The sequence below is a fragment of the Poromitra crassiceps genome (assembly GCF_964638095.1).
Source record: "Poromitra crassiceps genome assembly, chromosome: 8".
NCBI lineage: Eukaryota > Metazoa > Chordata > Actinopteri > Beryciformes > Melamphaidae > Poromitra > Poromitra crassiceps.
In genome coordinates this window covers 46,881,817-46,900,229 of record NC_139629.1, presented here as the reverse complement: position 1 = coordinate 46,900,229, position 18,413 = coordinate 46,881,817, and the positions used below count along the sequence as shown (strand labels likewise).

The window sequence follows — 18,413 nt, the reverse complement described above, 5'->3', positions numbered from 1 at the left end:
GCCCCGGTCTGGTGTTTATAGCTTGGGTAGGCCCAGGTCAGACCCGGGCCAGACCTTAGTCCCCACCACGCAGGGCTAACACACACACACCTTACCTTCACTAACTAGGACCAGGGGAGCAGCAGGACCAAAGCTCCTCCATAAAGTACAATTACAAGCTAAAGGCAGGATTTGGTGTCCTTATATGTGTGTGATTTTCCCTTTTACTGCTCCCAATCAATCTTTAATGAGCCATTGAATATTAACTGGATTTGCAGGAGCTGAGTGTCACCTCCCATGAGTGTAAGCCGGGCGCCCGAGGTTTAGCGACAGTGAAGACGGAGGAAAGGGAGAGAGCCGGGGGGGAGGGGGGCGGGGGGAAGGGGTGCTGTGGGGGTGAGGTGCTTTACATGGAGTTTATATGCAAAAAGTGGTTATAGTCAATTACAATTACAATCATTCACCATGGGAAGGACATCCAGGGTAATTGTAGTGTTAGCACCCCCCTTGAAGTCACTACAGTAACTGCATTACAATGGGTTGAGGCGATGTCTCGTCATAGACACTGGGTTAGCTGGCTCAGCCTGGCTGGGGGGCGTGGTCAGGGTGGGGTAAATCCCCCCCTGTTCTATCCATTCAGCAAAGTTAGAATTTAGTTGATAGCCCAGCCCAGGCAGACACGATCAGAGATTTAACCACCGCAGTAAACGCACATCTGAGCAGAGTCTTGTGTTCTGCTCTCGAACCCCCAAACCTGTAGTTCAGAGCCGCAGCACCGTCCTTTGGTGAGTCAGCCCATTGAGATATACAGTATGGGCGGTTTTACCCCACTCGCGCGCCAGCCGCATAACATTTTGTAGGCGTTCCCACACATGTCGACTGTCTCTATGGAGCGAACAAAGGTGGTTCGAGAAGAGGATGACTCACAGAAGTACGAGATAACAGACACAGGGAGGTTAACAGTCTGTTGAATCTTTGAAATCAGAAGTCGATCACTCGATCAGAGAGCCACTGCCACACGACCACCACCGCCCTTTTGTCTGGTCCCCCATGCAGACCCTCTGCATGGCCTGGAGGGCAGCCTGGGCCCTGGAGCAACTCCCTGGACCGTAACCCCCCCCCCCGTCCCCGTCCCCGTCCCCGTCCCCCCCTCCAGGCCATCTCTTTGTCACTGGGCTGCCTGCTTCTGAGTAATGGACGTGGGCCTGTGATCAGAAGGCTTGGACATGGCTGCGGTCCTGATCGCTCTGTTAGAGCTGGAGATGGATCTGCTGTAGCAGGCTGAGACAGATTAGGCCCTGGTGCTGACCCCCCGCGGAGAGGCCTCTGGGGTGCAGGGGGGAAGGCCAGGGGGCTGTGGGGCTAATGGGACCCCTCTCACACCTTTTAAAAGAGAACATGTTTATGGCTACTTAGAGGAAATTGATTTGATTGTGCCAGAAACGTGTGTGTGAACACCCCTGGCACTTTTATTGGCTATTTGTCTTTGAAGTCACAGCTGGAGAAATTTATGCCCACGTTGGGGTTTAGGAGAGTGGGGTGCTTGGCTGTGTGTGTGACGTGTGTGTGTTTGTGTGTTTAAGTGAGTAAATATTAATATGTGTGTGTGTGTTCGTGTGTGTGTGCATACATGCGCGTGCGTGCGTGTGTGTGTGTGTGTGTGTGTGTGTGTGCATACATGCGCGTGCGTGCGTGCGTGCATGTGTGTGTGTGTGTGTGTGTGTGTGTGTGTGTGTGTGCGCGCGTGTACAGGGTCGTGATAAGCGATGCACTGAAGGTGCACTTTAACTGGGTGTCAATCATTAAGTATCAGCCCTAATGACTAAAAGCGCATAATGGAGTTCCTGCATGATGGCGGAAATAAAACAACAAGATTTGTTGGGACACGTCAATTCTCTGGATTGATGTCGCCAGGCGGCTACTTTCCGCGGCTCGTGGTTCCCTGCTCGTGTATCTTGAGTCTCTTAAATGACAACAAGCACATGAACATGAATTTTCAGCTCGTGATTTCATAGGGCCATTTGAAGAAAGCAAAACATTGGGCGTCCGGGTGGTGCGGTAGTTTCTGTGCCTACCGACACCAGGGTCACGGGTTCCATCGAGTCCTCTGGCTTGGTCGGGCATCCCATGCAGGCACAAAGGGAAAAGATTTGTTTTTTTCTTATTCAGCACTTCTCTCTTATGTTATCATTCTACATGATAGACATAATAATCATTGCCATTCAGTTCAGAAATGGTTAATAATCCATTCCTGAACATCATGGCAAGAAGCGCCACTTGTTTACTGATCATATTGTTTTCATGTTCACTCTGCTGCGTTCAGTGCAAAGAGAGAGAGCACGATGATGCCAACATGCAACCAGTGGTGGTGTCATGAGTGATGCTGATGATGTCACCAGTGATGTCACTCGAGCAATTGTGATGTCAGTGAGTGATCTCATCAGTGATGATGTCACCAGTGATGTCATAAATCCCTCTACTCATGCATTGTGACATCATCAGTGATGTCATAAATCAAATAGTGACATCATCAGTGATGTCATAACTCCCATTGTGACAGCATTAGTAATGCCATGCATCCTCCCCTGCTGGTGGTATCAATAGGACCAGTAGGCTGTCCTTCCCCCAGCTACCCAGTCAGCACGGCACGCAACACATTACAGCTGCCACCGATTCACAAGTGAGAGGAAAGATGGAGCACAGCGTCTCCAACTTCAACATATTGCTAGCGACTGATTCATACAAGGTAACACATTACAAGCAGTACCCCCCCCAACACAAGTAAAGTGTACTCCTACTTTGAGTCCCGCGAGATGACAGATCCCTCCAAGAAGAGAAAAGTCAAACTTCTTCTTCTGTCTTCTATGGCCTGCAGTACATCCTCCACAAATACGTAAAAGGAAAGGTGGTGACTCCTGAGAAGATTCAGGAGGCGAAGGAGGTTTACAGAGAACACTTTCAGGATGACATTTTCAATGAGAAATGCTGGAAATACATTCTGCAGAAGTATGACGGCCACCTGCCCATCGAAATCAAGGCAGTGCCAGAGGGGAGTGTGATTCCCAGAGGCAACGTTTTGTTCACAGTGGAGAGCACAGACCCCGAATGCTACTGGCTCACCAACTGGGTGGAGACCCTCCTGGTGCAGGTCTGGTACCCCATCACCGTGGCGACCAACTCCAGAGAGCAGAAGAAGATCCTTGCCAAGTACCTCCTAGAGACCTCTGGGAACCTGCAGGGCCTGGAGTACAAACTGCATGACTTCGGCTACAGAGGCGTCTCCTCGCAAGAGACTGCAGGCATCGGAGCCTCCGCCCACCTGGTCAACTTCAGGGGCACAGACACGGTGGCTGGCATCGGAGTCATCAAGAAATACTATGGCACCAAAGACCCCGTGCCCTGCTTCTCAGTACCTGCTGCAGAGCACAGTACCATCACGGCATGGGGGAAGGACCACGAGAAAGATGCCTTTGAGCACATCATCAAACAGTTTCCCAGTGTGCCCGTGTCCATAGTCAGCGATAGCTATGACATCTACAACGCCTGTGAGAAGATCTGGGGTGAAGACCTACGGGAGCTGATAGAAACACGCAGCGCAGACGCCCCGCTGGTGGTGCGACCAGACTCGGGAAACCCCCTAGATACAGTTCTGAAGGTTTTGAAGATCCTTGGTAAGAAGTTCATACCAGAAGAGAACTCTAAAGGTTACAAGGTTCTTCCTCCTTACATCAGAGTTATCCAAGGAGACGGAGTGGACATCGACTCACTGCAAGAGATAGTAGAGGGTATGAAGCAACACAGGTGGTCGATTGAGAACATCGCCTTCGGCTCCGGAGGGGGGTCTTCTCCAGAAACTGACCCGAGATCTACTCAACTCGTGCCTTCAAGTGCAGCTACGTGGTCACTGATGGACTGGAGGTCAAAGAGGTCAAAGAAAGGCCGTCTGTCTCTGCACCGGACACAGAGTGGAGACTTTGTCACCCTGGAGGAGGGCAAGGGGAACTGCAGGAGTATGGCATGGACCTGTTGCACACTGTTTCTCAGAATGGGAACATCATGAAGACGTACGCATTCGATGACGTCAGAGACAACGCTAAACTCAAGGAGAGTGAGCTCGACGACCTGCTGCACTGAGCGCTTTTATAAAAATAAAAATGTCTGAATAGTTTGTCTTTTATGTGAAGGACATTATGATCATCATCATTTATAACGACGGCGCACTCCTGCCTGGAATCACAGAGAAGTGTCACAAACAAAACCGGCTCGGTATTAATTAGGCTACGCAATATTTAAGAACACAACTAGCCCGTTTCCATGGACAACAACCTTAGGTCAGTTCCATGAGTAGAGTAGTTTATAGTTTGTTCATGATTAATAAATGTCAGTTTGTGAATATATTAGTTAATCATTAGTTACTGATTAACTAGGAACTGACCGACTAATCAGTAACTAATGATTAACTACTATATTCACGAGCTGACATTTAGTAATCATTAAGTAATGACTAACTACTCTACTCAGGAACTTAGATAAGAATCATTAAATAATGACTACCTACTCATTAACTATGATTAACTAGTGATTGACTAATGACGAATTATTCATTAACTATTAGTTAATGATTAGTTTACTAGTAACTACCACATTATTTGTGTACCTTATTGTAAAGTGTTACCGGGGTAAGTACTAAGTAATTACTGAATTTTCATTTTTGGATGAACTTATCTATTCTACTGTTAATTACGATTTAAATTGCTCTGGATAAGCCATCATTTAGCTATAGTGTCAGTCATACAAAACTGAATGATGCATCCTGCCATGGTAGGTCAGCCAGAAGCATGTTCATCTGAATTGTGCAATATATGTTGAAGAACATGATAGACTGATGCAGATCTCTGTCCCCAGAGAACTTGCCATTCTATTGTAGCCATGTCACATGAAAGTCGGGAGCGTGTGCAGAGGGAAGGGGGGATGAGGAGGATGAGGATGAGGAAAGATGTAGGTGAAGAGCACATTTGGTCTGTGTCAACCAGGAAGAGCAAGAGGCAGAGAGAATCCAATGAGGAGCGAGCTTTACTTCTCAGAACACTCTGATTGATGTAAATTGAAGAATCGTATCGATTGGTAATTGATTGACTTTGATACATGCATTCACGGCTGTAAAAGTAATGCACTGATGTAACCCCGCCCCCCGCCACCTTGTAGTTCACCTACATCGGGACAAATCAAATTAATCTGTCCATCCTTATCCGCTCTTCAGCTATCCATCAGGTGCATCGTATCACCACTGTCAAAAACGTTTGTGCATGTGGATGTAGAGTGCATGCGTTTGACCAGATCACTGGGTATCAGTATGTGACCTCCACCCAACCCTATTCCACCTTATGTAGCCCCGCCCACTTGACCCGTTTGTGTTACGACTTCCTGTTCAAAATGCCGGCTGTTTTACCCGCTCAAACCAGAGATCTGCCACAGGAAGTGTAAACACAATCGGTTTTTTGATTGTGTTTACACTTCCTGTTAGTCTCTCAAGCCAGTCTGTCTCTTCTACATAAGGTGAATACCGGTAGGCATACAGTAGATCTAATAGTTGGTCAGCTCAAAGATGGAAAGGAGAGGTGGAGAGAAATAGACAGAGACAGCTGAAACATATTTGCTTCAGGAAAACTGTTCTGGTGAGGAGAGTCTGGTTCCAGTTATGGTCGGTTAGGACAAAGCGCATAGGCTGGAGGTTACAATCCAGTATTCTATTGTAGGATAAATGGGTGTATCTCATTCAGAACGCTGCAGCCTGTCTGGTATTCAACCAACCCAAATTCTCTCATCTCACAGGGGCGTATGCAGAAATTGAATTATAGGTGGGCCTGGATCAAATTGGGTGGGCCTGGATAGGAAGGGGTGCAGATGCCCGGCCGAAGGCCGGGCCCACTCGGGGTCGGCCACCCGAAAAATTTTACCTGTTATTTTACTAAAAATAATGCATTTGACCATCAAAGAATATTTCAAGTGTTTCAAGTGCTTTACTGAAATATTTGGACCATATAATGATAATACAATTATCTCAACCTTAAAAGGTTACATATAGGTGACAAATGTTGCATACATGAATGCTTATACTTGTGTGTATACTGTTACTTTATACAGAAATTAGAACCACTGATCCATATACTGCTGTGAGTTTAAAAAATAACAACACTGAGGCTGCTTCAAGTTTGAACAAGACGCCCTCTGGTTTATTTATCCACAGAGAGAACAAAATTCCTAGATGTCATGAAGTTGTCATGCATTAGACTCTGGAGATGATGTGCCCTGCGTTTTTACAAAAGTAACAAAACCATTGGCTAGCAATGCAGCAGCAAGTTTGCCTCTAGAAAACAACCAATTAAAAAAAAAAAAAATTTTTTTTTGGGTGGGCCAGGGCAAGAAGTGGGTGGGCCTGTGCCTACCCAGGCCCACCCGTAGATACGCCCCTGCTGTCACTCCCCTCTTCCAGGACCTCCACTGGCTTCCCATCTCAGCACGCATCAAATTCAAGACACTGGTACTGGCCTACAGAGCAGTACACCAGTCAGCCCCCCTGTACCTGCAATCTATGGTCAGGTTCCAAACCTCTCAGCGCTCCCTTCGCTCCTCCACCAGCGCAGGACGCCTCGCCCCTCCTTCGCTACGGGGGCTCAAAAGTCGCTCATCCCGATCGACTCGACTCTTCTCGTCCCTGGCACCTCAATGGTGGAACGAGCTTCTACCTTCGGTCAGGACAGCTGAATCACTGCCGATCTTTCGGAAAAGACTAAAGACACACCTTTTCAGGCTGCATCTGGACCCTTCTTGATCTAACTTCTTTCTAAAAAATAAAAATAAAATACTAACCTAAACTAAACTTGTACCACTGTTCCTTCAGAAGTTGTAATTGTCAGAGACTGTGCTGCATAGTTGATTGCTCTATTGCTGAAAAAATGTGTTATTGTAAGTCGCTTTGGATAAAAGCGTCTGCCAAATGACGTAATGTAATGATGTAATGTATGGTACGCAATATTTTTTTCCGGATGATGCCGATGATTGGCCTAGCATCAAACGTTCATCCAATCACATTCGCTTGGCTATCCTGCGTCTCTTTCTACAGTCTGTGGTCAGACAGACAGCAGTTTCGCTTGCTAGCATGCATGAAAGACGCCACTGTGTGTTTATGTTTTTGATATAGTCTGGTCTCTGGTTTATAATGCTGCCGCTACTCTTGGCAGTGCACGTATGTACAGTAGCCTACAGACAAATAAAAAATAAAAGATAAAAGATTAATGAGAATTGATCAAGGGTTATATAAAAACAGTGTCAATGCCCAATTACTCTATTCTATCTATTCTAACACAAGAGTGACATGTATTTGAATTGAAATATGTATCAGTATGTGGTGTTTGCCCAGCCCTTCATTGGGAAATGCAGCTTTATGGAGTGGGATCACGTGGAGATGGTCTTCAGAAACTTTGATGAGATTGACAGTAAGTAAACATTAGGGGTGTCACGATACACGATATTGGGTTCACGATAACGATACGATATTTTAACAATATTTTTTTGCGATCGATTTGTAAGTTGAGGGGGCACTGGTGAAAACTAGACTAAAAATGTTAGGGAGGGACAAATTGGGAAGAGATCCAATCAGAAGAGAAGAAGAAGTTAAACATCTGTGTCTGTATTGCACATTCAAACCTTAAAACAATTCCAGAATAACAGATTAATATATCTTTACAATAAGTTTGGAAATTCTGAAAAATGAATAGTTACGGTTTTCTTTTACTAAGATGAGATGAAAATACTTAGACACGTAGTTGATGAAAACTTGACTAAATAAAATCAGGATGAGGTTGACTAAATATGATAAGAGCTTAAGAGAAGGTGGATTATAGCTCACTCAGATAAACATGTGAATGATGTGTCATATGCAAAGGTTGTTGGTTCAATCCCAGCCTCAGGCAACTTCTTAAAATGTACTCACATTATAAGCTGCAGCAGTGATCCTTCTTTATCAGATTTTATTTAGTTTGAACACTGATAGAAATAAGCTGATGAAGGAGACTAGTCAGTCCCTGACTCTAGCTCAACTCACTGGTACAAATCTCACCTGTCTCACTCATTGTGCTCTGTGTTATTGTCAGTGTGAATACAGTGTGTAGAAATCAGAAACTTCACTCCCAACAGCTCATAGCTCAGTCGGCTGAGCGGCTGTGTCACTGTCTCTGTCTGACAGGTAGACTGTTGGTTTGATTCCTGATGGAGGAGACATATTACAGCACTGCCCTGTCTTTAACATCACCAGCGTAGCGCCTCCTACAGGCAGATACACAGAGTGACACAGCACCTCCTACAGATCCACAGAAATGTACACTGTGGACAGACTGCAAAGAGATCCAGACATGTCATATATTGAGTCTAGAGCAGTTTTTCAAAAAGTTATTTTTCCTGTTCCAGTAGACTATTGTGACACCGTGCCCTAAAGCCTAAAGAGTAAATGTGGAGTGACACCAGAGTTTTAGCACAGGTTTAAGCAACCACCACCACCAAGCTGACCGTCCTGATTGTACCTGAAGGAAGCCTCACTTTCATGTGAGCGAGAGACATAGAGAGACAGTGAGAGAGAGCGAGACTAAGAGTTCGCCCAAAATCCCACTGCAAAAAGTTTGACCTGTCTGGTTTTTAAAATGTTACATTTCAGCTGTCAATCAACATAAAGCTGGTGTGTGTGTGTGTGGGGGGGGGGGTTCCAGTAGACTATTGTGACACCTTGCCCTAAAGCGTAAAGAGTAAATGTGGAGTGACACCAGAGGTTTAGCGCAGGTTTAAGCAACCACCACCACTCAAGCGGAACGTCCTGATTGTACCTGAAGGAAGCCTCACTTTCATGTGATCGAGAGACATAGAGAGACAGTGAGAGAGAGCGAGACTAAGAGAGTTTGGCCAAAATCCCGCTGTAAAAAGTTTGACCTGTCTGGTTTTTAAAATGTTACATTTCAGTCAATCAACATTAAGCTGGCATGTGTGTGTGTGTGGGGGGGGGGGGGTTCCAGTAGACTATTGTGACACCTTGCCCTAAAGCCTAAAGAGCAGGAATCTAACCCACAACCTCTGGCCCCGGTGTCTGTCGATTCCCGATGGAGGAGACATATTACAGCACTGCCCTGTCTTTAACATCACCAGCGTAGCGCCTCCTACAGGCAGATACACAGAGTGACACAGCGCCTCCTACAGATCCACAGAAATGGACACTGTGGACAGACTGCAAAGAGATCCAGACATGTCATATACTGAGTCTAGAGCAGTTTTTCAAAAAGTTATTTTTACACATAGCAGCTGATACTGCACAACACAAAACATACTTCCTATGTCAGTGTGGTAACCTCACAGTAAGTGAGCCACTGGTGTTTAACCTTGACAACGCCACCTTCAGTTTCACTGAGCAGAAGGAGCTCAACACCAAGAATGTATTCAAAACCACCAGTAACTGACTGGTTCGTAAAAGTCACCCAGAATGAGGCATGAATCAGGTTTAGCCAAAAATATACAGTCTTTAATACAATAAATGTTCAGGGTACAAAATATATATGTTAAAATGTTCAATTGTTCTGACAGGTAGGCTATCTTCCTCTGGCCAACCGTTAGCACAGCGTCCGCCCGGGTGCTCGAAGTGCCTGAGTGCACGCCCGCACTCCGCTACAGCAGCGGGGTGCCTGTGAGAGTAGAGAGAGAGCGAGAAGAAAAACCACAGCACCGCAAGACAGCATGCAAGAGCAAATCACGCTTTAAAACTGAACGGGGAACATGCAGTCCCCGGACCATTACAAACCATGTGCACTTTTATTCCTTATCACTACACCACCTGAGTACAAGAAGATTGCCCTCCTACACCAGCACCACACCAGAAGCTGCAACGGGGTCGGAACGGCACTCTGCAAGCTACCAAGGACCAGGACGCGCCCTGCCACAGCGAGACGGTGGCCAACTAGAGGAGTACAATGAGAACAGAGCATTGCGCACATAACCACACCACGCACAGTGGTATTAACTGCCGGTTTCACAATGCCAGATGGATAACAATGAAAATCAAAACCCTAAAGGAAACAGTGGCTGATCCGGCATGTTACTGTAGTAGTCTGCCCCTGCCTGGACTGAAACAGAACAGCCACATTATAAGAAACATCTTTAACAAAGTACAGAATATGGATTGATCAAAGGCAGGAGATGCATACTTTCTGAGTTGTTGTATTTGGCCCTGCCAACATATCCAGGTTGTCTCCTGCATGCACAAGACGCCTGAAACCAGCAACATTACAGTTAATACAGGCTTTACATTGAGTATGCAAAAGAACAGACATTAAGAGCTACATACTTGATGATTTAACAATTGGTCAGGCCTCCCGACTCACTGGCTTGAGTCTGTGGGCGTAAAGGGAGAATTTAGGCCACAATCACCACCACACATGAAGAGTCAGGTCATAAAACTAAACATTGGTGCTTACCCACTTTGAAGAGGAGCAATTACTACCCAACAGTGGCATGACCTGTCTGAGAGGTCCACACCCATTGGAAGCCAAGCCAACTCTGGCTCCCTGCTCCCTCCTGGAGTAATAAGCCCCCACACCCCACCCCACACACCCCACACCCCACACAAGCAGTGGTGGTGATTGCACCTGTAATTGGCGACCAGCCCTGTTCAATCAGGTCCAGGGCACCACATCAGTAAAATTTAAACTCTGTGGTTTTCTGTCTCATAACCCTCAGCTCATGTCTCTGCAGAGGTCAGGGGGGGAGAACATCCCCCCCCTTAGATCCAGGCAGTGCCAGCTGAACGGGATTAGAACCCACAACCTCTGGCCCCAGTGTCACTGTGTGTATTATTCCTTCACACCACCAGCTGCCCTTCACACTCACAGCTCTTTTCCGGGCACTCTTGTCTCTTCCCTCTGCCTGTCACCATTCAAAACTGACTGAGGCTCGAACCCATGACCGCAAAAGTGGTCTGAGGTCTCAATATTGCCAGGCAGCAAGCCTACTCTCTGTGCCACCAAGTCAGACTGATTGAATGAGGTTTTCTCAGGGCTTTAAATGACTCTTTCCTCTGGCTGTCGACATTCAAAACTGACTGAGGATCGAACCCACAACCTCAAAAGCCACTGAGGCTTAAACCCACAAGCTCCAAATTGCTAGAGAGCAATCCAACTCTCTGAGCTAGTGGGTCATAGTGATTAAGACTAGAAGATTAATGTATAGTCTTTATGCATCTTAAAATATGTTTTGAAGGGACCTTTTAAGTTGAACAGTATTTGAATTATATTAATATGACGTGAGTTTCTATTCGCTTTGCACAGAAAACCTTTTACTTTTATACTTGAGTCCATTTCAGAGCCTGTACTTTTTTCCTTTTACTTGAGTAATTAAGTTGAATCAGTACTTCTGACTAGTAGAAAGTTGAACAAGCTTTAATGATACAACAAATTAATTTTGGCGTATGACTCCATGATATGATGATGCTCTCCTGAGATGATGAGAGGGCGTCGTCAGTGAAGAATAGGATAGGAAATCCCCCAGAGGGAATTCTTCAATCAGGAGTCATGACGATGGTGGTGGTCAGGGGAGGAGGTGGGGCAAAAACTGCTTCAGGATGATGATCGGCAACTGAGAATGACATATGGCACATACACAGCAGCACATAGCAAACAGTACAAAACATGGACCCTGATATACTACGCTGATTAGGTTATTGGGATCAGCTGGAGAGGAATAGTTTGGGCTGATTGGTTATTGCCACATGTGTGGTAAACTGTGAATGGGTGAGGAGACAGCATCAGAGAAAGGGGGCGAGCCTAACAATGAATGGGTTATACAACCTCAAAGAAAGGGGGCGTGCACTGTGATATGACGTGAACTGGGCGTTAGCTGTTAAGTAGTCTTCATTATTGAAAATAGTCCAAGACATTATTTAATCAGACCCTTCTACCTGCTGGTAGAAGGGTTCATAGAGGCCTGTGTTCATCACGATGAGGCAGTGTGGATGCGTGCATGTGTATATGTGTCTGTCTACTGACGCACAAAATCTATTTGAACCATAATGTGTATGTGAATGTGTGTGTTAAGCTGCGTTCACACGGACCTATTAAAGTTTTTCGCTGGCATCGAGTTTACATACAAAGTCAATGCAAACGAGCGATTGAGCGTATATTCGCCCGGGAGAAAAATCGCTGGGCGTCCGAGCGACAGAGACAGAGCGATAGGGCGGAAATTCGCTCGTCGCCCGAGATGAAATATCCCAACTCGAGCGAAATTACGTTGGCATCAGTCGCTCGCTGTTCAACGCTGATTGGCTGCCGTGTGATGAGAGTGAGTCAAGGATCACACTGGCTTGGAACAAACCGCTGCTTTATTGTGTGGCAACAAACCGCATTGACAGCTGATTGACAGGCTGACAGCTGACATGTAGTGAAGTCTGTACTTCCGGTATAGAGCTCGCGTTAGGAGGAGCACGCTGATAGGCTTAGCTTGTAAACAACTACGGTGGCTCGTAGTGGACAAATATCATGACATTGCGTAACGTTATAGCCCCCAGATGTCCGTCAATTATTGTGCCTGTTGAGGAGCGATTTAAACAGAGCCAAACAAAGGGTTGAATCGAGCGACAGAGAGAAAAATAAATATCTCGGTGTGAACACAGCTTTAGAGAGAGAGAGAGAGAGTATGTGAATGTGTGTGTTAGAGAGAGAGAGAGAGAGAGAGAGAGAGAGAGTTATTTGGCTATGCCCAGGGGGACAGGGCTCCTGCTCCTCTCTCTTAGGTAATGGATACAATGTGTCCATAATCCCAGTGAATGAGTAATAAAAGAGAGTAGCGCCTTGGGTCCGTTCCCCCCCAGCAATATTATGGCTGGGTATTAAACAGAGTGCCTGCGTAATACTGTCAAGTCACTGTTTTCGCAAACACACACGTACACAATATTTATTTATTTCTCTTGCATAATCTCCGTATTCACAAATGAAATGGAAAGCACTCTTTACGAGGCGGGGAGATTGTTCTCATTGGTTTGAAAGCTGTTTATAAAAGTCCCGGCTGCGTGAATCATCGCGGCAACCAGCAGCGCCGGGTTCCGTCGAGACACCTAGAGGCGCTCGTGAACGCAGCCCTTAATGGAAGCCAAACGCCGCTTGAATACTAATAAGCCATGACACCATAACCCGCAGGCCCCTCCACCCGATACCCCTGTCCTCTCTTTAAACGCTCTTTAATGGGCGTGTTAGTGTTATACAAGACGCTCATTAGACACTTTAATTGGTTTGGCCAGTGTTGGCAGCCTTGTTGATTGGCCGAGCCAGGCTGCGGAGGTAGTGTGGCGGTCTGTGGGGGGGGGTCAGTGCTAGGGGGGGGGGCCGGCTGGTGATGAAATGCGGTCATGACGGACCCGCGGCCGGGTCGAGGAGCTGATTAGTTCTGGCCACAGGCGGGGGGTCTCCTTGTGGCAACATGAGGTCATACTGTCCAGTTCTTAACTAGTGGAGTGGGAGGGGCCAGTGTCCACTAATCAGAACTGATCTGAGTCCTCCCATTGTTTATTGATTACACCAGTTTTGGGGGGTGGATGATGTCACTTTGCCTGCCTAAAAATGCAAAATGAGAAGATCTTTCCAACCCCCCAAAAGGTGACAGATTCGGCCGATTGAATTAAATCTAACTGCACATAAGACAGAGAACAGATGAGTTTTAAATATAAAGGATGTAATCCGATCCTTTTTTCGGAAATGAAAACATAAGCACAGTATAGACGGGCCGTTGTTGTCCCGTCGATGTCTGCGTCCCGAGCCCCTTCAGCGGCGCTCTGATAGGCAATCCTCTTTTTACTATTCATCTTTGATCAAACTATAAAAGGAGAGAATGGCGGCGTGGAGTCCAGCCATCCCCCTGTTCCCCCCCCCCCCCCCCCCCCTGCTCCATCCCTGCCCGGCCCTGTAATTATGATTGATGTGGGCCCGGGACATATATTGCTTGGCGGGCCTGTTCTGTTCTGACTGTACTTCATCACCTGGCATGGCTAAATGCTTTAAAAGCATTGATTTGCCTGAATTACAACATCGCACCGGACCTCTCCCCTGTCTGTGGGAGGCGTGCGGCAGAGAGAGAGAGAGGGGGTGAAATGAGCTACCCTAAAGACAGAGCTCACCTCTACATATCATAACACTCGCCTCTCCTCTCCTCTCCTCTCCTCTCTCCCCCCCGGATCCCCTCATCCGCCCCCCCCCTATCATCTCCGCCCCATCGATTTGCCCCATAAAAGGTGTTTAATTCAATCAGGGGGAAAGTGAGTGCCTGTTTTCTGGGTCCCTGTCGATAGCCGTATAATCAATTAGAGTGGACTAGACCTCCCTCTCTCTCTCTCTCTCTCTCACACACACACACACGCACACTCTCTCTCTCTCTCTCTCACACACACACACGCACACACTCTCTCTCTTTCTCACACACACACACACACTCTTTCTCTGGCTCACTTTCTAAACACTCTCTTGCCCCGTCTCACTCTGTTTTGCGAGTCCTACGGCTTCGGTCAGTGTAGGATAGAGAATGGGATTTGAGGTTTTTGATGGTGGTCTAACTCCTTTTCGAGCACATCATTAGCTCGGCCATGTTTGCAATAGGGAAGGAGACCCGCTTAACGACCGACCGCCGCTCCCTTGAGCAAGGCATCTCGTACGGTTACCTTTAGCAGCCTTCCGTGTATCTAATATCGCCACGCATTATACACACATTTTGTATCTGTGCGGTTGGTAATATGTTGTAGGTCTATTCACTTGGGTACCGACGGAGCACTCGACACACTCGAGTGCACAAACGCCCGACGCCTAACCGCTAGACAATAAAGGGAATGAAGAAATAAAAGGCCCGATTCATCAAAATCACAGCAGACTCCACCACCCAGTAAATTAAACAATATTTCATAATCACTCTGACAATGAGACAAGAGACAGCAATTTGGGCAAAGAGCTCCTCCTTAGTGGAGGTGTGCGCATCCATACACACACACACGAACACACACACACACACACACACACACATGAACACACACACACACACACACACACACACACACACAAACACACACACACACACACACGAACACACACACACACACACACACACACACACACACACAAACACACACACACATAATTATCAGAGAGCGGACATGCTCTGGAGACCCCAGACACTCCCTTAGTACCTGCCCAATCAACTGTCCAACAACAGACACCCACCCAGCCTTCATTTATCTTGTCTGTGAGTGTATGTGTGTGTGTGTGTGAGAGAGAGAGAGAGAGAGAGAGAGAGTGTGTGTGTGTGTGTGTGTGTGTGTGTGTGTGTGCGCGTGTGAGTGTGTATCAAGCTAATTACCACCATGAACCCATCCCACACACAGACCTAACCCAGACATTGTGGCGCTGTCCAGGGACATGGGAGGTGGGTAATTAGGCTTCCATTATTACAACACACACACACTCTCTCACACACACACACACACACACACACACACACACACACCTAACCACGTTGGGCAGAGGAGCAGTAGGAGGGTTAGGAGGTTGTGCTTCAGGACTTGTCCAGGGTCTAAGGACACTGCAGGAGGTCACGGTTAACAGTCTGTGTTTACTATGGGTTGCTGTTTAACAAAGCATGTGATTCGGCCATCTTTCTTTGCCCTTGCTTTGGACTTCTAGTGTTTTCTCTTGACAGACGGGGAGCAGTGGTCATTGCCACTATCAGTACTTTGAATAGAAAGGCGTCCGGGTAGTGCAGCAGTGGTTAGTCTCTCCGCAGACATATGACGTTGAATCGCTGCGATCTCTGCAGCATGCAGTAACGTAGTGTATCAGCGTAAGAACTCTCATGGGTCTGGCGTCGAGACTATGCAGCGGTAGACTCCCTGCAGACCAAACGTGAGGGTTGCAGGTTCGACTTCGAACCCCCATGTTGCCCCCGGCTTGGAATGGCCGGGCATCCATACCAGGGGCGTTTCTACGGGTGGGCCTGGGTAGGCACAGGACCGCCCACTTCTTGCCCTGGCCCACCCAAATTTTTTTTTTTTTATTGGTTGTTTTCTAGAGGCAAACTTGCTGCTGCCTTGCTAGCTAATGGTTTTGTAGCTTAAAAACGCAGGGCACATCATCTCCAGAGTCTAATGCATGACGACCTCATGACATGTAGGAATTTTGCGCGCGAGTCAATTGCCCCACCAATTTTATCCAGGCCCACCCAATTTTATCCAGGCCCACCCATAATTGAATTTCTGCCTACGCCCCTGATCCATAAAGGTACAATTAGCCATGTCTGCGGGTGGGAAGCCGGATTAAGTGTATTCTGGTTTGCTGCAATAGTGCCTCCTCTGTTCGGTCTGTTCATGGGGAGGGGAAGTGGGGGCAATCGTGTGGTCCTCCCATACGTCCTGCCGGTGAAACTCCTCACTGTCAGGTGAAAAGAAGTGGCTGGCGACTGCACATGTATCGGAGGAAGCATGTGCTAGTCTACAACTCTCCCCAGATGGGCAGAGGGGGTGGAGCAACGACCAGGACAGCAGCGGGAATTGGCCAAGTACAATGGGTATTTTTCACAGCAGCCATTTTGTGTCTAAAGGTAAACAAGGGCCCCAGCACTGGAACACCTAAATGGATTGAAAGTTGGAGTCGCGCCTCATTCATTTGGTTGCACCTGTGTTTACCCTGCCTTTTAGACACAAAATGGCTGCTGTGAAAACGGTAAATTGGGGAGAAAACGGGGGGCGGGGACTGGAAAAAACTTGATGAAAAAAAGTACTTTGAATACTGTATAAAAGATGCCAACGCTTAATTACTTCATTATTTTAAGGTTGATTTTATTATTTTAAGGTTCTATAGATTTGAAATATCTCACACTTTCATGAATTCAAGCTCAGCAATTCGGCTGATTGAAATCTGCTTCGCACGAGATAACGCATTAAATCATTAACGAATAGTACACATACTCAATAATGTTCGGCTCGTCACATAGTGTTAATATTCGATTAGACGCGCTCGCAGCTAATCTTGTTTCTGTTATAATTGCCATAATTGTCTTCAATTACATGGTTATTGTTCATCTGTCTGAATGGAAAGTAGGGAAGGATGTAGAAAATGAGACATTAGTCACCGCTTATTAAAACAGTCAAGGAAAACACAAACACTCGTCCAGGAAATCTCCACACGTGTGCCAAAGCCAACTCCACCTTGGAGCCCTCAGCAGCAGCAGCAGCGTGCAGGGTCCTGCAGGGAGAAGGTGCAGGTGGGTTGGAGGTGTGGAGAAGAAAAAAAATCTCATCATTCCAACCTGGGCCCCAAAATGGACTCCATCCCACCCCTTGTCCCAGCTGTTGGCTGGGGGTGTGTTTGTAATTGTGTCAAAAGCTTCCATTCCCCTCCAAGAGTGCCCCCCTAAAGCAGTTAGACCTCCCCTCCCCAACATGGTCCTGGGCGTCATCATTTTCCAGCAACCATCCATCTTCGGCCTGCGATTAATTCTCTTCATTTCCGAGCACAGGCTATAAATCCTGGCACACTTAATTAATTTCACGGCCGACGCGGGGCTCCCGTAAAGCGGGGATTGTTCTCGCAAAAGCCCATATTAATTATGCTATTTTACAGCCATCTCATTGAAGGCTGTGTTTCATCTTTCATAATTACATTTTCAACAACAACGGGGGCAACAAAAGGAGTCTAATTATGGATTTGGCGGCACGCTCCGTCGTAATAAGTCAGCGTTAGCATCGGCCCGTGGCGTGGCGTGCTAAGGCGTCGGGACACATACACACACTGCGTAGTACGCTAACCCAGCGGAATCGATGTGTACGCTTCGGTGTTTTATTATTGTTATTATTGTGGCTATTATCTTAGCGGAGAGGAGGAGCATAATGCAGAACATATTGAAAGCGTTTGGTGGCTGGCCTGGCATAAACTGTGCTGATGAAGTTAGAGGAGATGATTGTCACGTTGAGGCCGGGGTGGTCATTACTCTTCTGATGGAGCTTATTGGGTCTCTGTAGTGAAGCTCCTCAAGCTGCTCTCTTGATGTGCAGCCGGGGCTCTCCTCTCAACACGTCAGCCCACGCCCCTACAAGTGCCTCTCGCAGAATGCTTAGACCACCAGGAGCACCGTAGATTAAACTAGGGATGCACGATATATCGACAATCATATCGGTATCGGCCGATGTTAGTCATTTTTTAACATATCGGTCATATCGGTATCGGTCAGATGTTGCAATGTTAATATCGGTTATCATTATCAGCCAAATTCTTCACATTGATATGAAATAATGCAGTAAATCTATGATTTATGGGCTTTTCCAAAGGCTTTGCAAATAAAGAAATGCATAACTTTTTCAAATTCAGTGTTAACAT

General features: G+C 46.8%; 1 pseudogene across 1 annotated transcript; it reads left to right on the top strand.

Moving 5' to 3' along the window:
• The first annotated feature begins 2,671 nt into the window (after positions 1 to 2,671).
• Positions 2,672 to 4,113, top strand: LOC310780994 (nicotinamide phosphoribosyltransferase pseudogene; annotated as a pseudogene). The gene has a single exon. The product of its transcript is annotated as a nicotinamide phosphoribosyltransferase pseudogene (transcript).
• The last annotated feature ends 14,300 nt before the right edge of the window (positions 4,114 to 18,413 follow it).